We start from the raw sequence: 20,686 nt of genomic DNA on the forward strand, positions 1-20,686 counted from the left end.
CTACTTCTGAGATCCACTTTGGGAAATTTATGCAACATTTTAATTCTCACCTACCTTTGCTTTCCACCTGGAGAGAGGTGTTAATATCTGAGCCATCCTATGCCAACAACTCCTTAGCTATAGACAAGTCATGGAAAATAAATAAATAATAATAATAGTAAGTAACTTGTTAAGCATTTACTCTGTTCTAGGTGCCTTCTCGTTGATCTGTACATATACAAACTCCTTTAATCTTCACAATAATTCTATCAGGTGTCACATGTCTGCACTTTTGTAGCTACCTCAGGTAGGTGTGGGTAACTCTGCTAGGCAGGTTTCCAGAGTTTTAAAAAGGCGTCAAAGCAAAAAGCCTTTCTTCTTTGGGTCATCAGTACTGTGTAGGGATTTTCTTCTGCCTCCCTTTCTCCTCAGCCCAATCTTTGTTTGAAGTTCCTGTCATTAAAGAAAAAAAAAAATCTCCCTAGGCTCCTTTCAGATGGATGCCCTACTTACAACGTTTCCTCTCTTTTGAATCTCACCATGGTGTCTTGAGTAGTAGTTCTCAAAGTGTGGTCCCTGGACCAACAGCAACAGCAATTATCTTAATAGCAGTTGAAATGCAAATTCTTGGGTTCTACCTAGTTGTTCAGGAACTCTGAGGGTAGAGCCTAGTGATCTGACACATGCTAGAGTCTGTCAATCACTGGCTTAGAGAATAACTATATAGACCTAGTTCACCAGATTTGCTTCTTAACATGTTTACAATTTTAAGTGACTTTTAAGCCCTTGTTAAATCAAGTTTAGTTTAAACTTGCCTCCTTACATGTTTTAAGTTTGGCTTTAATGTTTTTCTGTATGTTGTAAACTATACAGTTTACAATATTGTATAGTATACAATATACTAAATGAGGTCTAGACAGAGTGTAGCCTACACTTGTGCTAGTCATTGAGTTTTGGTCAATCAAAGGTAGCCAACTGTTCAAACCATGTTCAAATAAGGCAAACACTGAGCTGTAACCAATACCTCACTTCCATTTTCTGTACGTCACTTTCCTTTTTCTGTCCACAAATTTTCTTACACCAACCAGGTGCCCTGGAGTCTCTGAGCCTACTGTGGCTCAGAAGGCTGCCCAATTCATGAATAATTCATTGCTGAATTAAACTCCTTTAAACTTAATTCGGTTGCAGTTTTTCTTTTAACACCCATTTTCCTCTTGATAAGGTTTCTGATTTTGCAGACTGTAAGTCTCAATGAAGGATGCAGGAAAGCCTAATTTCACACAGCTGAACCATGAATTATGTTACACTATATCCGTGTCTCCCTAAATCTAAAATCCCCTATGAGAACTCATAGGAATCATGATTTAAAGAAACCAGAAAGACCTCTGCTTTGTATTTTCCAGAAATATTATCCTTCTAAAAGCTCGAATTATAATTATATTTCTAAGCATTTTTCTAAATTAAAAAATGTTAAATGTTTTAATTCTCTATTGCTGCGTAAATTTCATGGCTGGGAGAAAAATGTTTTGATTTGCCCATAATTCTGTAAGTCAGAAATTGGACAGGGCTCAGCTGGAGTGGCTTTTCCACTTACATGTCATTGTCTGGAATGTCTTACAGGGTTAAATTCCACTCCAATGGCATCTGGGACTGGAATAACTAAGATGACTTGACTTACATATCTCGCACTTTAGCAGGGATAGCTGAGATGCTGGACACCTGAGACTGCTATCTTTCTCTTTCTCCCCACCCCCATCCTACCGCATCCCATGGATGCTCAGGCCCCTTTTCATGGTGACTAGATCCCAAGAGTGAGCATTCTAAGTGGTGACAGCAAAAGCTGTAAATGTCTTTAGGCTAAGCTTTGAAAGTTTCCCAGTGTCACTTCCACCAGATTCTACTGACCAGAACAAGTCACAGGGCTAGCATAGATCCCAAGGAAGGGGGAATTGATTCTATTTCTTGATGCTGAAGCAGCATAGGCATACTGTGGGAGACCACATGGTTGGGCTTTCTGATTGTGGCTACCTTTGGAAATATAATAAACTCCAGAAAAATTCATAAAGATTATATTCAGGAAAGCTTGTCTAAATATTGTTTATAAAGAGAGAAAGCAGAAATAAAATGTGCAACTGTAAGGAACTGGTTCAATTATTGCATCATTAAAAATCCTGTTTTAGGGCCAGGCATGATGGCACTTTGGGAGGCTGAGGTTGGCAGATCACTTCAGTTCAAGAGTTTGAGACCAGCCTGGCAACCTGGCGAAACCCCCTCTCTACAAAAATTACAAAAAGTAGCCAGGTCTGGTGGTGCACTCTTGTACTCCCAGCTACACAAGAGGCTGAAGTAGAAGGATTGCTTGACCCTGGGAGGTTCAGTCCGCATTGAGCTGAGATTGTGACACTGCACTCCAGCCTGTGTGACAGAGCCAAACCCTGTCCAAAAAAAAAAAAAAAAAAAAAAAAATTCCCGTGTTAGAATTATTTTAGCATTTAAATATATAAATATAGAAAATAGAGAAATAGGATTCCTACTCCCAGAGAACAAGAATTAGAAATATAGATAAGTATCATTAAATCTAAGTCAGAATAAGCTAACAGAAGTACTTCCACCAAGTTTTATGAAAGTGAAGAGAGTTTTAATCCTAACAACAGGGAAAAAAGAAGACTTCCTTTTTTTTTTTTTTTTTTTAAGTTTCTGGAATTTCTCAGAAGATTCAACTTCTCAGGTTTTCTTCATGAGCAGTAATGAGTGAGTCAGAGAGGAAATGACATCATCTAAATACAGTGGCACTGTTGCGCGCAGAAGGTGTCACTTTCAAACGCTTGCACTAAATGTGCTCAGTCAAAATAAATTAAAAATAAAGAATGGCCTCAACTGTGTAGGGGGCTGATGCAGGTCTTCATTCCTCTCAGGGAGCTGAGGACCCAGGTTAAACGTGGCTAAACTGACAAAAATTCCTTCTGCCTCTCAAGTCTTTCAGGAACAAGCATTTCCCAGAGCATTTCCCAATGGGATTCTAGTGTTTATATGAGGTCTATTTTTAAATATTTTTTTACTCAAAATATAAATTAGATACATGACCTGAAAATCAATCAAAGTGTCCTGTTTTCCAGTAACGGAACAAAAACTGTCCACACTGAACTTATTTAAAGAATATAGGCTTTTGGCATGTTGCTTCCATTGAAGATCTACAGTTTGTTTAGGGGTCAATGGGGCCCTAAAATTCTACATCCCCACTTCATACAGATGTAGAAACTGAGGACCAAAGCAGTCAAAGTCTAGAACCCTTAGGTTCTAATTATGCCTGTTCCTTTTCCCTCTCTCTTCTATGCTGTGTTTCTGTGGGGATTCTGCAATTCTCAATTGCTACACAGTTCCTCAGGGGGATAACAATGCTGCAGATAATTACTGATTATTTTGTTTAGCTGCTTAAGCCTCTTTATAAACCGGCCTCTCTCCTGACTGAAGTGAGGTAGTCCTTCACAGGATTCTCTGGCTTCAGTCACCACACACTTGTTTAAAATATGGAATATTTAGCATTGCATGCTGGAACTATTCACTGATTTGCAGGAAATACATGTGCAACTCTGACCATATGCCAAACTCCATTCCAGTCAGGAAGGGTGGGGGCCTGTAACATTTTCCTTGTTCTCTCCATACCTGCTTTCACTGCTCTCACACTAACTTTCAGGTAAAGAAAGCAATAATTCATACATACTGCCTATTATATACAGGCATACATTGCCTTATTGCACTTCGTGGATATTTCATTGCATACAAATTGAAGGTTTGTGGCAACTCTGTGTCACACAAGTCTGTTGACACCATTTTTCTAACAGCATGTGCTCACTTCATGTCTCAGTGTCATATTTTGGTAATTCTCGTGACATTGCAAGCTTTTTCATTATTGTATCTGTTATGGCGATCTGTGATCAGTGATCTTTGATGTTACTATTGTAATTGTCTTGGGATGCCACAAACCATGCCCATATAACATGGAGAACTTACCAATAAATGTGTGTGTTCTGATTGCTCCGCTGGCCATTTCCCTGTTTTTCTTTCTCTGCGTGGGCATCCCTACTCCCCAAGACACAATATTGAAATTATGCCAGTTAGTGATAACTTTACAATGGTCTTTAAGTGTTCTAGCGAAAAGAAGAGTCACAGGTATCTCACTTTAAATCAAAAACTAGAAATGACTAAGCTTAGTGAGGAAGGCATGTTGAGAGCAGATGGACAGGCTGAAAGCTAGGCCTCTTTTGCCAAATGATTTAGTCAATGTGTGAACGCAAAATGAAGCTCTTGAAGGAAATTAAGAGTGCTACTCCAGTGAACACAAAAATGGTAAGAAAGCAAAATAACCTTATTGCTGACATGAAGAAAGTTTGGGAGGTCTAGATAGAAGATCAAACAGGTCACACAATGTTATCTTAAGAGTTAAAGGCTAATCCAGAGCAAGGCCCTAACTTTTTAATTCTGTGAAGGCTTACAGGTGAGGGCACTGCTGAAGAGGTTGCTTCATGAGGTTTAAGGAAGAAGCCAGCTCCATAACGTAAAACTGTAAGGTTAAGCAGCAAATGCTGACGTAGAAGCTGCAGCAAATTACCCAGAAGATCTAGCTACACTATACAACAGGTTTTCAAGTAGAGGAAATAGACTTCTACTGGAAGAAGATCCCATCTAAGACTTTCACAGCTAGAACATAGAAGACAATGCCTGGCTTCAAAGACTCAAAGAACAGGCTGACTCTCTTGTTAGGGGCTAATGCAGCTGGTGACGTTATCTTGAAGCCGATGCTCATTTACCATTCTAAAAATTCTAGGATCCTTGAGAATTATGCCAAATTTACTCTGCCTATGTTCTATAAATGAAGCAACAAAGTCTGGATGACAGCACATCTGTTTACAGCAGGATTTACTGAATACTTAAACCTGTTATGCAGACCCAGTACCCACAGAAAAAGATTCCTTTCAAAATATTACTTCTCATTGCCTATGCACATGGTCACCAAAGAACTCTGATAGAGGTGTACAAGGAGATTAATGTTGTCTTCACGCCGGCTAATGCAACATCCAATCTGCAGCCCATGGAACAAGGAGTAATTTTGATTTGCAAGTCTTTAAGAAACACATTTTGCCGCCGGGCGCTGTGGCTCACGCCTGTAATCCCAGCACTTTGGGAGGCCGAGGCGGGCAGATCACGGAGGTCAGAAGATCCAGACCATCCTGGCTAACCCACAGTGAAACCTCGTCTCTACTAAAAATACAAAAAATTAGCCGGGCGCGGTGGCGGGCACCTGTAGTCCCAGCTATTCGCGAGGCTGAGGCAGGAGAATGGCGTGAACCCGGGAGGCGGAGCTTGCAGTGAGCTGAGATCCGGCCACTGCACTCCAGCCTGGGCGACAGAGCCAGACTCCGTCTCAAAAAAAATAAAAAATAAAAAATAAACACATTTTACAAGGCTATAGATGCCATAGATAATGATCCTCTGATGGACCTGAGCAAAGAAAATTGAAAACATTTTAAAAATGTTTCACCATTCTAGGTGCCACTACGAATATTTCACGATTCATGTGAAGAGGTAAAAATACCACCGAAACTAGGATGCTAGGAGTTTAGAAGAAGTTGATTCCAATCCTCATGGATGGCTTTGAGGATCTCAAGACTTCAGTAGAGGGAGTATCTGCAGATGTTGTAGAAATAGTAAAAGAACTAGGATTAGAAGTGTAGCCTGAAGATGTGACTGAATTGCTTCACTCTCCTGATAAAACTTTAACAGATCATGAGTTGTTTGTTATGGATGAGCAAAGAAAGTGGTTTTTGGTTTTTTGTTTGTTTGTTTTTTGAGGTGAAATCTTCTTCTGATGACTATGCTGTGCTCATTGAAATGACAACAAAGGATTTTGAATATTCCATCAACAGTAATAGGTTTTGAGAGGATTACCTCTAATTTTGAAAGAAGTTCTATTGTGGGTAAAATGCCATCAAACAACATCACGTGCTGCAGAGGAGTCTTTCATGAAAGGAAGAGTCAACTGATTTTGCAAACTTCATTGTTGTCTTATTTTAAGAAATTGCAACAGCCATCCCAACTTGCAGCAACCACCATTCTGCTCAGTCAGCAGCCATGGACATTGAGGCAAGACCCTCCACCAGTGAAGGCTGGGGTCTTTGATGATTGTTAGCATTTTTTAGTAATATTTTTTCATTGAAAAGTACAGTTTTGGACATATGCTATTGTACACGTAATAGACTACGGTGTAGTGTAACTATTACTTTTATATGGGCTGAGAAACCAAAAAATTTGTATGACTCAATTCATACATGGTTTATTATGTGCTTTATTATGGTGATCTGGAACTGAACCTGCGATATCTCTGTAGTATGCCTTTAACTGATAGTAACCAAATCCCACCTCCTAAAACCCATAGAGTATGATGTGTATCCCCTGAGTATTGCTACCATCTTGATCTCAGCTCTCAAGGTCAAAAACCCCTCAGCCCTAGGGACATACCGGGCAGGTTTTTGGGTTTTTTTTTTTTTTTTTTAATTGTTGTTGTTTGTTTGTTTCTTTTTCCTGCTAGCCTGGAAAGCTTTGAGAATAATGTATAGACAGGAAATTAGAGAAAGTAGAGTAATCTCACTCCACACAAAACTTTCATCCAATCTACAATAATAAATTATTAACTTAATGTTAAAAATGCAAAAAAAAAGAAATTACTTTCTCTTATAAGCAATCCCTACCTGACATGCTCATAGGAGTAATTTGCTTACTTTAACCAAAATATTACTTCCTCCTGAATAGCTAAACATACTTTTTAGATTTTATAATTAACCAAAATGAGAATAATTTTTTATAAATGTTCTCCTGTTTCATGGCCTTTAAATACCCAGTCCTACCTGATAAACAAGGGTAGTCTGGCTTTACCACATTCCAAAGCCTCATTTTGCCTGTGCTCATTATTTAGCACCTTTGGTTACATACTTGCTTGTTGTCTCTGGTTTTAACGCTTTCTACTAATTGGAGAATGAGGCACTTGCAGCATATTTTCATATCCGGTCAGTATCAGCAATGTGGAAGTGTCTTCTCAGATCTATCATGAGCAAGCGGCCAAAGAGGAAAAAATAAAATTATCTGATAGCACCCACTATCGTTCCCCAACATCTGGGATGGACCTTACATGAGAATTAACTTCTGTTCCTTCCCCAAATTATCGTTCCTTCCTCAAGTTGCCATCTGCTTCTGTTACTATAATTCACCACCTCCTCAATTAAGCTTTGTTTTCTTCAACTTCTATCCTAGGTTGGGGAATTAATTTACTATTGCTGCTATAACAAATTACTATAAATTTAGTGGCTTAGAGCAACACACACTTATTATCTTACAGTTCTGCAGGTTGGACGTATAACATGGGCTTCACTGGGCTAATATTAGGGGGTTGACAGGGCTGCGATAGTTTCTGGAAGATCCAGAGATGAATCCTTTTCCTTACCTCTTCCAGTTTCTAGAGGCTGCCCACATTCCTTGGCTCATGGTCCCTTTCTCCAGCTAGCAACATTGCATCTGTCTCATTATTGCTCTGGAGTCTCTCACCACATTTGGGAAAGGTTCTCAGCTTTTAAGGAGCCGTATGACTTGATAGACACACACGGATAATTCAGGATTATTTCCCAATCTCAAGGTTCTTAACCCTAGTCACCTCTGCAAAGTCCCGTTTGCCATGTAAGGTAACATGTTTATAGGTTCTGGGGATTAGGGCATGGACATTCTGGGGGCCATTATATTGCCTACAATGGTTGGTTTCTGACCATTTCCTTTCTCTCTCCCCCTAATCCGGGGAACTAACTAGGAAATGATTTGCTGATATCAGGCTGTAACTGTCAGTGGATTATTCCAGTCTGATCTAAGCTTATGTAATGGGGAATATCTTCATGTTACTTATATTAACATTATTGCTTCTATTAAGTAATAGATTAGTTCAATGTGATGTAAGGAGTTCAATAGTGTGATTAGAATTCAGGATAGTCGGATGTTGAGCTTGACTGCTTTCTTCATTGGTGGCTGCTTTGGGGCCAACTATGATGGTAATATTTTTTACTCCCTGTAGGAAGGTTGTTTCCTAGAGTCTAAAGACCTGTCCCTCTTTAGATTAACAGTTAAACTTACAGGGAGATTAAGTAATTCTGTGGGTACGTTTAAAGTTGAACTAAGATTCTATCTTGGATAACCAGGTATCAACAGGCTTGGTAGGCTTATCACCGCTGCTCGTGAATCTTCCCCCTACTTTGCCACATAGGTGGGTGTGCTTGCTCTTTCAGCTGTTCTTGAGTAGCTTGTCTAGTTTTGGGAGACTTGGCTTTAGTTATCTCTGTAAAGTTATTTCTATTTAATACATTATGCATAAGGTATAAGGGTTTGGCTTTGCTTTTTTATGCTTGACTTAGTTTTATCATCTTTCCCTTACGGTACTACATCTATTGCACCAAGGTAAAAATTTCTATCACCTATACTTTTGTTTAGGTAAATGATTTAATTAAAATAATTTGATAATATTTTTAGAGAGGTTTGGGTCTAGAGTTAGCTCAAAGAGATAAAGTTGTGATGAAATCTTGTGAGTGTAGGCCAAATGCTTTGGGTTAAGTTACACACTTTGATTTTTCCAAGCGCACTTTCCAGTATGCTTACCATGTTACAACTTATCTCTTCTATGTATGGGTAGAGAGCTTTAGTAATATTTGTTTCTAGAATAATATTTGAGGATGCTTACGGGTGTTGTGTGCGTGCTTCATGACCCTATTCAACCAACCACTCTGCTCTTGGTTTACTGCTACATCCTCTTTGAGCCCTTGAGATTTTCTGGGTAAAGAAAATGTAGCCTCATAGGCTACACCTTGACCTAACATTTTTATGTGTATACTCATGCTTACTTTGCAACCTTTCTAGGGTTTGCTGAAGATGGCAGCATATAGGCTGGGGGCAAGAGGTGGTGAGGTGCATCAGGGTGTATCAATTATAGAACAGGCTCCTCTAGAGGAATATAAAGCACTGCCAAGTCCTTTGAGTTTTAAGCTGTTGCTTGTAGTATTCTGGTAAATGGTTTTGTTAATTTAACTATTTTAGTTTAGGGCTAAGCATAGCGGGGTATCTAATCCCAGTTTGGGTCTTAGCTATTGTGTTTTCAGGATATTAAAGCCACTTTCATAGTGTGTTTTATTTCAGCTGGAGTTTTTTTACAACTTAGATGGAGTTTATCTTTATTGAGGGTAGATCTTAAACACTCTTTACACTGAGATCCGTTAGCTTGGGTTAATCACATAACCACGGTGGCTAGCATGAAATTGACCAACCCTAAGTACTAGTAGAGCTTCGTTAAACTTTTGCTTATTGCTAAAGACTTATCACTGCTGTTTCCTGTGGGGATGTGGTTGAACAAAGTATTTTGAGCTGCGTTTGTGCGTGCATGATACTTGCTCCTTTTGATTCAGGTGATCTAGAGGGCATCTTCACTGGGATGGGGATGCTTGCATGTGTAATCTTACTAAGAGTTAATAGAAAGACCAGGACCAAACCTTTTTGTTTATGGGGTTGTGCAGACCCATCTAGACATTTTCAGTGTCTTGCCTGGAATAATTAAGCTACATTAACTGCACAAATGTTTGAGTATAAAACTAAAATATAAGGGGAATAAATAGTCACTTAAAATTATGGTAATTTAAGGGGTTTAACTTGAATTAGCAGAAGTTTGATAGAGAGGAATTTTATATTGGGGTAATTATTTTAGGATGTTGTTTATGGGTAGCACTTTCAGAGGGTTATGTTCAAGGTATTATATTAGCTCTAGAGTGAAAATTTTGTTGTTATATTTGTTATATAAGTAGAGGTTTAATTTAGTAGGGGGATTTTTAAGACTTTTGGGAAACATATCAATCAAAGGGTAGCTGTTGGGGTATTCATAATTAAAATATGACTTTTGGAATCTGTTTTAATCTCTTGTCTTGGGGATTTGGCAAGGGTACACTTACCTAGGTTGATGGTAAAGTCAGAGGTGGGGGAGAGGGGGTTGTGGATTAAATCGAAAATAGTTCTTGAAAATAAGCATACATGATCGTGCCCACGTGATCGTGCGTCCATGATTGTGCATACTTGTCTATTGATTACTCGTGATGTCCTTCAAGCATGAATTAATTAACATCTTATGGTTGTTAGGCCGGGTCAGAATATTTAATATAAGCTCAGTTTCTACAGCTGGTTTGGCAGAAATCAAATCCGAGTTTTTCTACAGCTGATTCGGAGGGGACCAGGCCTTCTGTGATGGCGAGTAATAGCATTCCCCAAAGTTAAAAATACCAAATGCATGATCGTGCTCCCGTGACTGGTTAATAGGGTGATAGTCACTAGTCCATCAAGATGTCTAATTTAAGGGGAATGTGTGGGCGATCTTAGTTTTATGGCCCTGAGGTAAGAACCAGAGGCCAGGGGTAGTTTCAGTATGGTCACCCCCAAGTGTTATGGGCCGGGAGCGAGGAAGGTAGTACTCCCGAGACGGATGATGGTTTCTCAGAGCTTGGTAGATTAAAAGACCAAAATTTAGGAGGGGATATTCATGTTGACAAGGACTTTTTTGACTGAAATGTGCTATGTTCGAGGAACAATTTTATGCACTATGTAATATTAAGGATTTTTAGTATGGGTCGATATTTGTATTGACTGGGTTTTGTTGTACGATTAATTATAGCGAATGTGAGATAGTTGGAGAGTTATTAATACATGCTTATATGTATGTGGATTGTATTTTTAATGTACCTTGATGTATTAATGTACTATGTACAGTTAAATAATTATAGTACAATATATTATTCATGGCACCTAGCAGTAATGCACGAAGTACATAAGAGCACTAATGTAAGAGTTCATTAAAACTGGCATGGTAGTTAAAGTGTGCGTTGAAAAAAGTACAGGGAATAGTTTAATTAGAATTTCGGCTTTGGGTGTTGATGGTGAAGCAGGAATGCTTTTTTTCCTGAATTGTACTGGGGAGGAAATTCTCCATTTCTGGTTTACAAGACCAGAGTATTGAGTTATATTACAAGGGCAGTTTCATTTAAGTAGCTCGTTTTCAATTAGGGCAATGATTGGTATAAGGGTGAGGACAGTAACGAAGTACATAATGGATGCTGTCTGTCCGATGATAATAAAAGGGGAGTCGACTTGCTGCTCTCTGATTCATGTGAGTGTGAGCAGGTCAGCACTATAATTCAGAATAGGCATTGACTTAATGGACAGAATACTATGCTTTGTTGGTTAGATGTGTGAAGTATAGGAATAACTGCTAGAATGAGAATGGAGGATATAAGGGCCAGCATACTTCCTAGTTTGTTGGGGATGGATCGTAAGTCTGCATATGCAAACTAAAAGTATCATTCTGGTTTAATGTGGGGTGGGGTATTGAGGGGGTTGGCTAAAGTGTAATTATCCGGGCCACTCAGGAGATCAGATGAAAATAGTACTAGAATTATTAGGAGGAGGAGGAGGAGAGTTAGGCCTAGAATATATTTGACTGTGTAGTAAGGGTGGAAAGTGATTTTGCCGGGGTCTGATGAGATCCCCGAAGGTTATTAGATCCTGTTTCATGTACGAATAAAAGGAGAACAGTTGTTAGAGCTGCAATGATGAAGGGAACGATAAAATGGAAGGCTAAAAGTCGTGTAAGGGTGGCTTTAGTCAACTGAGAATCCACCTCAAATTCATTGTACAAGGTCAGTTTCCATATATGGGATGGCTGATAGTAGATTTGTAATTACTGTAGCACCTCAGAATGATATTTGGCCTCATGTAACCTATAAATGCTGTTGCTATGGTTGTGAGTAGGAGGATAACGTCAATATTTCAGGTTTTTAGAAATATAAATGACCTATAATATAAACCTTGGCCAACATGTAGGAAGAGGCAGGAGAAAAATATTGAAGCACAATTAGCATGAAAACAGCAGATTATTCAGCCGTAGTTTACATCTCGGCTGATATTGGCGACTGAAGAGAAGGCAGTTAAGGTATCTGATGTGTAGTATACACCCAGCAATCATTCTGTGATGATTTGGAGAATTAAGCAGGCACCAATAAGTGAGCAAATTTCATCATGTAGAAATGTTGGATGGTGTGGGAAGATCAATGAACTAATGGTTAATAGTTTCTATTAGCGGGTGTGTGTTGTGTATTTTGGTCATTAGTATTCTTACACTTGAAATACAACAATGGTTTTTTTATACCACTAGTCATAGTTATAGTCCGTGTAGGAATAATGGCATATGTTTTATTTTTATTAAGTATTCTTTCTCTTACAGGGTTTGTAGGTTTTTCTTTGAAACTATCTCCTATTTACGGAGGCCTAGGGATGATTATTAGTGGTGCTGTGGGTTGTGGTACTGTGTTGAACTTTGATGGGGCTTTTGTGGGGTTAATAGTGTTTTAAATTTATTTGGACGATATAATGGTTGTTTTTGGTTATACTGCGTCAATGGCTATTGAGGAATACCCTGAAATATGAGGGTCAACTATTGACATTTGGGGGGCTTTATTATTAGGATTGTTAATGGGGTGGTGTTGATTCGGTGAATAGTTGAGTATGATGGGATGGTCATCACAATTAATTTTAATAGCGTGAGGAGTTGAATAATTTTTGAGGATGAGGGGCGGGATTATTGAGTGAGGATTCTGTCAGTGTGACTGCTTTGTACAGTTATGGATGTTCATTGCTGGTAGTTACTGGTTGAACATTTTTTGTTAGTATTTATGTTGCAATTGAAATTACTCGGGGTAATAGATTAGATAATTTAGAGTTAGAAGGAGTGAAATAGAAAAGGAGGGAAAGTAAAGTTTCATTAGACCTTTTTGAGTAGATATAGTAATTGCGGCTGATATTTGGATTTGTGAAATGGGTTTTGGTATGGACTTTTCTAACCAAATTAGGTCTAGTAAAAGTGAGGCTAGATTTTGGCTTATAAATAGGCTTGAGTGGGAGGTTGTATGGTGGAGTGCAGCTGAGTAAAAGCCTAATATATTGGAGAAGTTAAATGTCTGTAATAGATAATGTAGCTTAAGATTGTTAGCTATAAAATTTAGCTCCATTGCAAGTAAAAGGCCTAAGGCAGTCACACCTAGGGCTGTGAGTTTTAGGTGAAGTGTCCTAGTTGTTTGGGGGGATGAAGTAGGAGTAATACTATTGGTAATGAGGATTCCAGCTAAGAATATTGCCAATTATTAGATGCTTAATTGAGTTAATTAGGAAGAGGTTATTTTCATTAATATTAATCAGAGTTGTGAAGTGAGGTTGTCCTATCAGAGCAAAGAAAATAATTCTGGTACTACAGACAGCTGTTAGGGAGGCTGCACTAAGAGTACTAGAAAGGGCTCAGGTGTTGGTATATGATGTGTCTGCGGTTTCGATAATGAGGTCTTTAGAATAAAAGCCTATAAGGAAAGGCACACCTGTAAGTGTGAGGCTGCCAATAATAAGGGAGGAGGAAGTGCGCGGTAAAGCCTTGAATAGTCCTCCTGTTTTTCAGATGTCTTGTTCATCATTGAGATTATGAATGATGGAGCCTAAACATATAAATAACGTAGTTTTAAAAAAGGTGTGGGTGCAGATATGAAGAAATCCTAGGTGTGATTGATTGATTAATGCCAATTTTGATTATGATAAAGCCTAGTTGGCTTGAGGTAGAGAATGCTGTGATTTTTTTGATGTCATTTGGTGTTAGATCACAGATTGCTGTAAACAAGGTGATCATAGCCCCTAAATATAATGTAAAGGTTTGGATTAATAGGTTATTTTCTATTCAAGTGTAGAAGCATATGAGTAGAAAAACCCTTGCTACAACTATGGTGCTAGAGTAGGGTAGGGCTGAGTCTGGAGTTACGCCTTCTGTGGTGGAAGGAAGTCAGGGATGAAAACCAAAATGAGCTGACTTCCCTGCTGCTGGTAGGAGAAGACGAGTTAATGGAAAGGAATTGGAGGTAGGATTTAGAATAAATACTTCTTGAAGCTCTCATGTGTTGGAGAATGAGAGGAATCATGCTACAGCTAAAATAAAGCCAAGATCGGGCGGATCACGAGGTCAGGAGATCGAGACCATCCTGGCTAACACGGTGAAACCCCGTCTCTACTAAAAAATACAAAAAACTAGCCGGGCGTGGTGGCGGGCGCCTGTAGTCCCAGCTACTCGGGAGGCTGAGGCAGGAGAATGGCATAAACCCGGGAGGCAGAGCTTGCAGTGAGCTGAGATTCGGCCACTGCACTCCAGCCTGGGCGACAGAGCGCGACTCCGTCTCAAAAAAAAAAAAAAAAAAAGCCAAGATCACCAATGCGATTATACAGGACCACTTAGAGGGCTGCTGTATTAGCATCTGTTTGGCCGTATCATCAGCCATTTAGTAAAAAAGACATAATTCCCACACCTTTTCATCCGATAAAAAGTTGAAAGAAGTTATTGGCAGTAATAAGAATTCATATTCTGGTGAGGAAAATGAGTAAATGTTTGAAAAATTGATTAATATTAGAGTCTGAGTTTATATATCATATTGGAAACTCTACAATAGATCAGGTAACGAATAGTGCTACTGGGATAAATATTGTGGAGAAGTAGTCTAGTTTGAAGCTTAGTGAGAGTTTAGGAGTTTGGATTGTTATTCCATGTCAGTTTGAGATGATTACTTCTTGTTCTGTAAATATATATATATATTGTGGTAGGGATGAGGCTAGTAATAAAGTTGCATGCAATAGATATTTTTATGTAGTATGGGTATGAATCTTTTTTTGCAGAGGTTGGCTAAGGTAGTAATGATTGGTAAGATTAAAGGGATTAGAGTGATTATAGTACTGGTAAAATACATGTTTATTACTTTTACTTCGAGTTGCACCAATATTTCTGTTTCTATGACCAATGGATAGCTCTTATCCTTTAAAAGTTGAGAAAGCCATGCTATTAGGCATGGGGGCATGAGTTAGCAGTTCTTGAATACTTTCTTGGTAGATAAGAAATTGCAGGCTTCTATCATTAGATCCACAATCTAATGTTTTGGTTAAACTATATTTACAGTATGCAAACCCCGTAATAATTATAGGGTTTAAGGATAATAGGAAGATCAGTGCAATGTGTATAAATATTAATGTATTTTCTCATGTAAAGGAGGATTTAATACTGTTAATGTAATATGCAAGTGTTCCTCGTTGTGTTGTAGTTAGCATATGTAGGGAGTAAAGGTATATTAATTAGTATATTATTATACTAATTAATTAGTATATTAAGTCCTATAAGCATAATGGTGATGTTTGATCAGGAGAATGAAGCCATAGTGAGGAAGAGTTCTCCTACTAGATTAATAGTAGTGGGTAAGGCAAGGTTAGTAAGACTTGCTAAAAGTCATCAAGAGGCTATTAGTGGAAGCAGTGTCTGAAGGCCTCAGGTAAGTAATATAATTCGACTATGGACTTGCTCATAATTCAAATTTGCTAGGCAGAATAGTAAGGATGAAGTGAGTCCATGGGCAATTATAAGGGTGACTACACCTGTAAAACTTCAAGGGGTTTGAATGAGAATAGCTATAATAACAAGTGCTATGTGGCTTATGGAGGAATATGTGATAAGTGATTTTAAATCAATTTGTCGTAGATGAGTAGAACTTGTCATAAAATCCCTCATAAGGATAGTATGAGGAAGGGCTAGACTATATATTCTGTTAGGGGGTTGAGGGTAGGGGTAAGCCGTATAATACCATAGCCACCTAGATTTAGGAGTACTGCTGCAAGTACTATTGAGCCAGCAATAGGGGCTTCCACGTAGGCTTTGGGGAGTCATAGGCGAAGTCCATATAGAGGTATTTTTACTATAAAAGCTAAAATACATGCTAGTCACATAAGATTATTAGAACAGGAGTTTAATAGTTCTTGGGTGGCAAATATTATTATAATTATATTTAGAGAACCCGAGGTATTTTGAGTATGGACAAGTGTAACAAGTAGGGGAAGGGACCCTACTAGTGTGTAAAATAAGAAATATGAGCTTGCATTGAGGCATTCTGATTGGTTACCTCAGTGAGTGATGATAATTATGGTAGGAATAAGTGTGACTTCAAAGAGAATATAAAATATAATTAGTTCTGTGGCTGTGAATGCTATGATTAAAAAAATTTGTAGGGAAATTAATATGGAAATATAGAGTGTTTTCCGTGGGGGTGACTCATTGGAAAGGTGATATTGGCTTGCTAGAATTATAAGTGGTAGGGATCAGGTTGTTAAGATTAGAAGGGGGGATGTTAGTGGGTCACAGGAGAGGATTAATGAGAAGTTAGATGAATTATCGTTTAATTGGTTAAAAAATAGTAGAGTAATAAGGCTGATGAATGGGCTGTGAATAGTTGTGTTAATTTGGAATATAGAGTTTTTAGAGAGTCATGTTATTGGTAACAGTATACTTTTTGGAATAATAACTTCTAGCATTGAAGTAAATTTAGGTTTTGTACATAATCTAGGTTTTACATGTTGGAGACTGATACTAGTAAGGCAAGGCCCACTGCAGCTTCACAGGTAGCAAATACTAGGAGAATAATGGGTGTTATGGATGCCAGAGTGAAATGTATATTTAAAGTTATAAGAGTAATTACAATGAATATTGATGATAATATGCCTTCTAGGCATAATAGGGATGATATTAGGTGGGATCGATAGACTAATATTCCCAGAAGTGCTATGGTGTATGCTAATATAGTGTTGATATAAATAAAGGGCATTTGGTAAATATGGTCTATCATAATCTAATGAGTCGAAATCATTCATTTTAATTTAAACTATTTACCAATTCAACTCAATCTAATCCTTTTTGAGTTCATTCGTGAGTCAAACCTAGGATGAAAATGGTAACTAGTATAAGGGCTGTGCTGATTATTAGTGTCACGTTGTTTGTTTGAAGGGCTCATGGCAGGGGTAGTAGTAGAGCCATTTCTAGGTCAAACAGGAGAAATGTGGTGGCCATTAGAAGAATTTTATGCAGAAGGGGAGGCGGGCAGAGGTTAATGGATCAAATCCACATTCATAAGGGCTGAATTTTTCTATGTAAATATTAAGTTGTGGGAGTCAAACTGTGATTACTTTTGGTATTAGAGCCAGTAAGGTGTTGGTTACTAGGGCTAGTGTCAGGTCAATTATTCTTTTTCGGATATTATGAAAACTTATTGATTAGAAGTCAATGGTACTGCTTATACTAAAAGAGTAGGATCATCATCAGTAGATAGAGACATATAACAATAGTCACTCTCCATCTAGGAAGTGTCAATATCAGGTGGTGGCTTCAAAGTCAAAATGGTAGTTAGACGTAAAGTGGAATTTTAACTGACGGAGGAGGCAGATAGCGAGAAATGTTGACACCTGTAATCATAGCACTTTGGGAGGCAGAGGTGAGCAGATCACCTGAGGTTGAGAGTTCGAGACCAGCCCAACCAACATGGAGAAACCCCATCTCTACTAAAAATACAAAATTAGCCAGGCGTGGTGGTGCATGCCTGTAATCCTAGCTACTCGCGATACTGAGGCAGGAGAATTGCTTGAACCCAGGAGGCAGAGGTTGCAGTGAGCCGGGATCATGCCACTGCACTCCAGCCTGGGCAACAAGAGCGAAAGTCTGTCTCAAAAACAACAACAACAACGACAACAACAACAACAACAACAAAGCGTCAAGCTGTAAATTCCATCAGAGATAGTAAAAGGGGCATCAAAATATTCTGAAACTTTGAAACTTGTAGAAGGGTGAAGTATATGCCTAAGGTAATTGTGACAACTAGTGCTGGAATTATTTGCTTTTGACTACCTTCCATCAGGCTATGATGAACTCAAGTAATTGAAACTCCTGAAGCAAGTAACACAGATGTATTCAGGAGGGGTACTTCTAAAGGACTGAGGGGAAGAATGCCTGTTGGAGGTCAGTGTCCCCCTAACTCTAGTTGGAGCTAGACTAGAGTGGTAGAATGCCCAGAAGAAACCAGCAACGAAAAGTACCTCTGAGATAATAAATAAAATTATTCCTTATCAGACACCTTTTTGGACAATTGTGGTGATGGCCTTGAAATGTACTTTCTCTGATAACATCATGTCATCATTGATATGTAGTTAGTGTATTGGTCAGTAGATCTAATGTTAAAAGAGTAATGGAGTTAAAGTGAAATCATATGGCCAGGCCAGATGTTATTAGGAGAGCCCAGAGAGCTCCTATTAGTGGTCAGGGGGCTGAGTTTGACTATATGGTAGGCGTGTGTTTGGTGGGTCATTATGTATTACCATGTAAATAAAGGTTTACTAGTAGTGTGAAGACATAAGCCTGAATAAGAGCTGCAGCAAATTCGAGAATGGTCAGGAAGATTAGAATAATGAGAGAGATTGCAGCTGCAGGGATACTAATAGTTGATAATACTAGTGTGCCTCCTCCAATTAAATGTATCAATAGATGACCGGCTGTAATGTTGGCTGTTCATCGCACAGCTAATGCTACTGGTTGAATAAATAGGCGAATAGTTTCAATGACCACTAGTATAGGGATAAGTGGCATAGATGTGCCTTGTGGTAAAAACTGAGCTAAGGAGGTTTTGATTTTAAAGCAAAAGCCTGTGATTACTGCACCTGCTCACAAGGGGATTGCGATACCTAGATTTGTTGATAATTGGATAGTCGGTGTAAATGAATGGGATAGAAGCCCGAGGAGATTGGTTGAGGCAATGATGAGAATTAGGGATATCAGTATAAGGGATCAGGTTTGTCCTTTAATATTATGGGTAGTTATTATTTGTTTTAGTACAAGTTGAACTAATCATTGTTGGATAGAGATCAATCAATTACTGATTAAGTGATTGGAGTCTGGAAATGCATGGTGGGGAATAAAATGATTAATATTACTATGAGTAGGCCTAGAATTGTTGGCGTAGTAAAAGAGATGAATAGATTTTTGTTCATTTTAATTCTCAGCAGTTATTATGTTTTTGTGTTTTGATTATTTTTGATGTAGGAGATACATGGTAAATGAAATGTGATAATTTTAACTGAATTATTGAGATTAAAGTTATGATTATTGATGGAATAACAATGAATTATGTGGAAGTATCTAACTGAGGCATTCGCTGTAGAGAGGTGTAGATCATCTCAGTCTTTAACTTAAAAGGTTAATGCTGGGTAACTTTACAGTTATGTTATAGTATGGATGTAGATAAGGTTTTGAAAATTTTTAAAGGAATTAATTCTGGGGCAATAGGTATAAAACTGTGATGACACCCACAAATTTCTGAGCACTGTCCATAGTAAAGGCCTGGCCGTGTAGCGGTTAAGGTGGGTTGATTTAGGCATCCAGAGGTTGCATCTGTTTTGAGGACCAATGAAGGGATAATTCATGAGTGCAGGACATCTTCAGATAAAATTAATATATGGATAGGAATTTCTATTGGGAGAATTGTTTGGTTATCAACTTTGAGGATTCGAAGTTCTCCTGGTTTTAAGTCTGTTATTGGGATTATATAAGAATCGAAACCTTATTCTTTATAGTCTGTACATTCATAATTTCAATATCATTGATAGCCAATTGTTTTGATGGTAATAGAAGGATTATTAATTTCATCTGTTAAATACAGAATACATAGGGATGGGAAAGCAATTAAAATTAAGATAATAGCAGGTAAGATAGTTCAGACAGTCTCAATTTCTTGGGCATCTATGGTGCTGGGGAAGAGATAAAGGACATGGTCCACCTACTTTGTAGCTGCCTGAGAGAATTCCTGATCCCTTTTACCCTGAAATGCTTTACCTTCATCCCCTGCTTTGGTCAGTAACCAAAGACTGATTTTCTCCTAGAAGGTAGGCTTCCAAATCATTCACCCATGCTTTCTTTGAAGTTCATAGCTGCAGGAAGCAGACTCAGGTGGAGGTTTGTGTGCAGGAGGTATTGGGAAATGCTCTTGAAATCAATACACTCTGTGTCAGGGGAGGAGAAGGAAGCAGGACTGGGCTGGTGAGAAAAGATGAGCTTTCAAAGACTTCTCAGCCAACTGCAGAGAGCTCCCAGCAGGGATGGTCCTTCAGAATTGCCTTCCAATTGCAGTTCTTCGCACTGGGCACAGCTCCATAGACACAAGCTGTTCCTGGGGAGGGGAGCTTAAACCTACCTCAGACTATGGACAGATATTTACTGAGAGAGGTTGGTCCCCAGCATTCTCAGCGATGAATGTTTTGGAGAATTAATGTTTTGGTCCTGAAGGGTGAGGTGTTGACATCAAAGTTAGGGAACAAAGATAAATGACGGACTAGGAAAATAAGATGGAAGATTTGGGAGCAAATGGGGATAGGATAGCCTAGTATTTCCTATACTAATCACTTTTGCTTGTTATTGTTTGTAGGTTTGAACCTATGTGACATGTCAGGTTTAATTATTAGGAAAGGAACAGAGGTAATAACCTCATTCCTGCTTCTTCCCTCTTTCCTTGTATAGGATCTGATTTTTTATCTTTAGTCTGATGAGCCTGGGTTCATGTGCGTATGTGTGTATTTTACAGCAAGGCATAACAAAGTCACACATAATATGAAAACATTATAAAATATAAACTACCATATATATGTGTATATATGTACATATATGTGTAAACATACATATGCAAAAATCTGTATAAGCAGGAGATAC

The sequence above is a fragment of the Theropithecus gelada genome, chromosome 12, assembly GCF_003255815.1.
Source record: "Theropithecus gelada isolate Dixy chromosome 12, Tgel_1.0, whole genome shotgun sequence".
Lineage (NCBI taxonomy): Eukaryota > Metazoa > Chordata > Mammalia > Primates > Cercopithecidae > Theropithecus > Theropithecus gelada.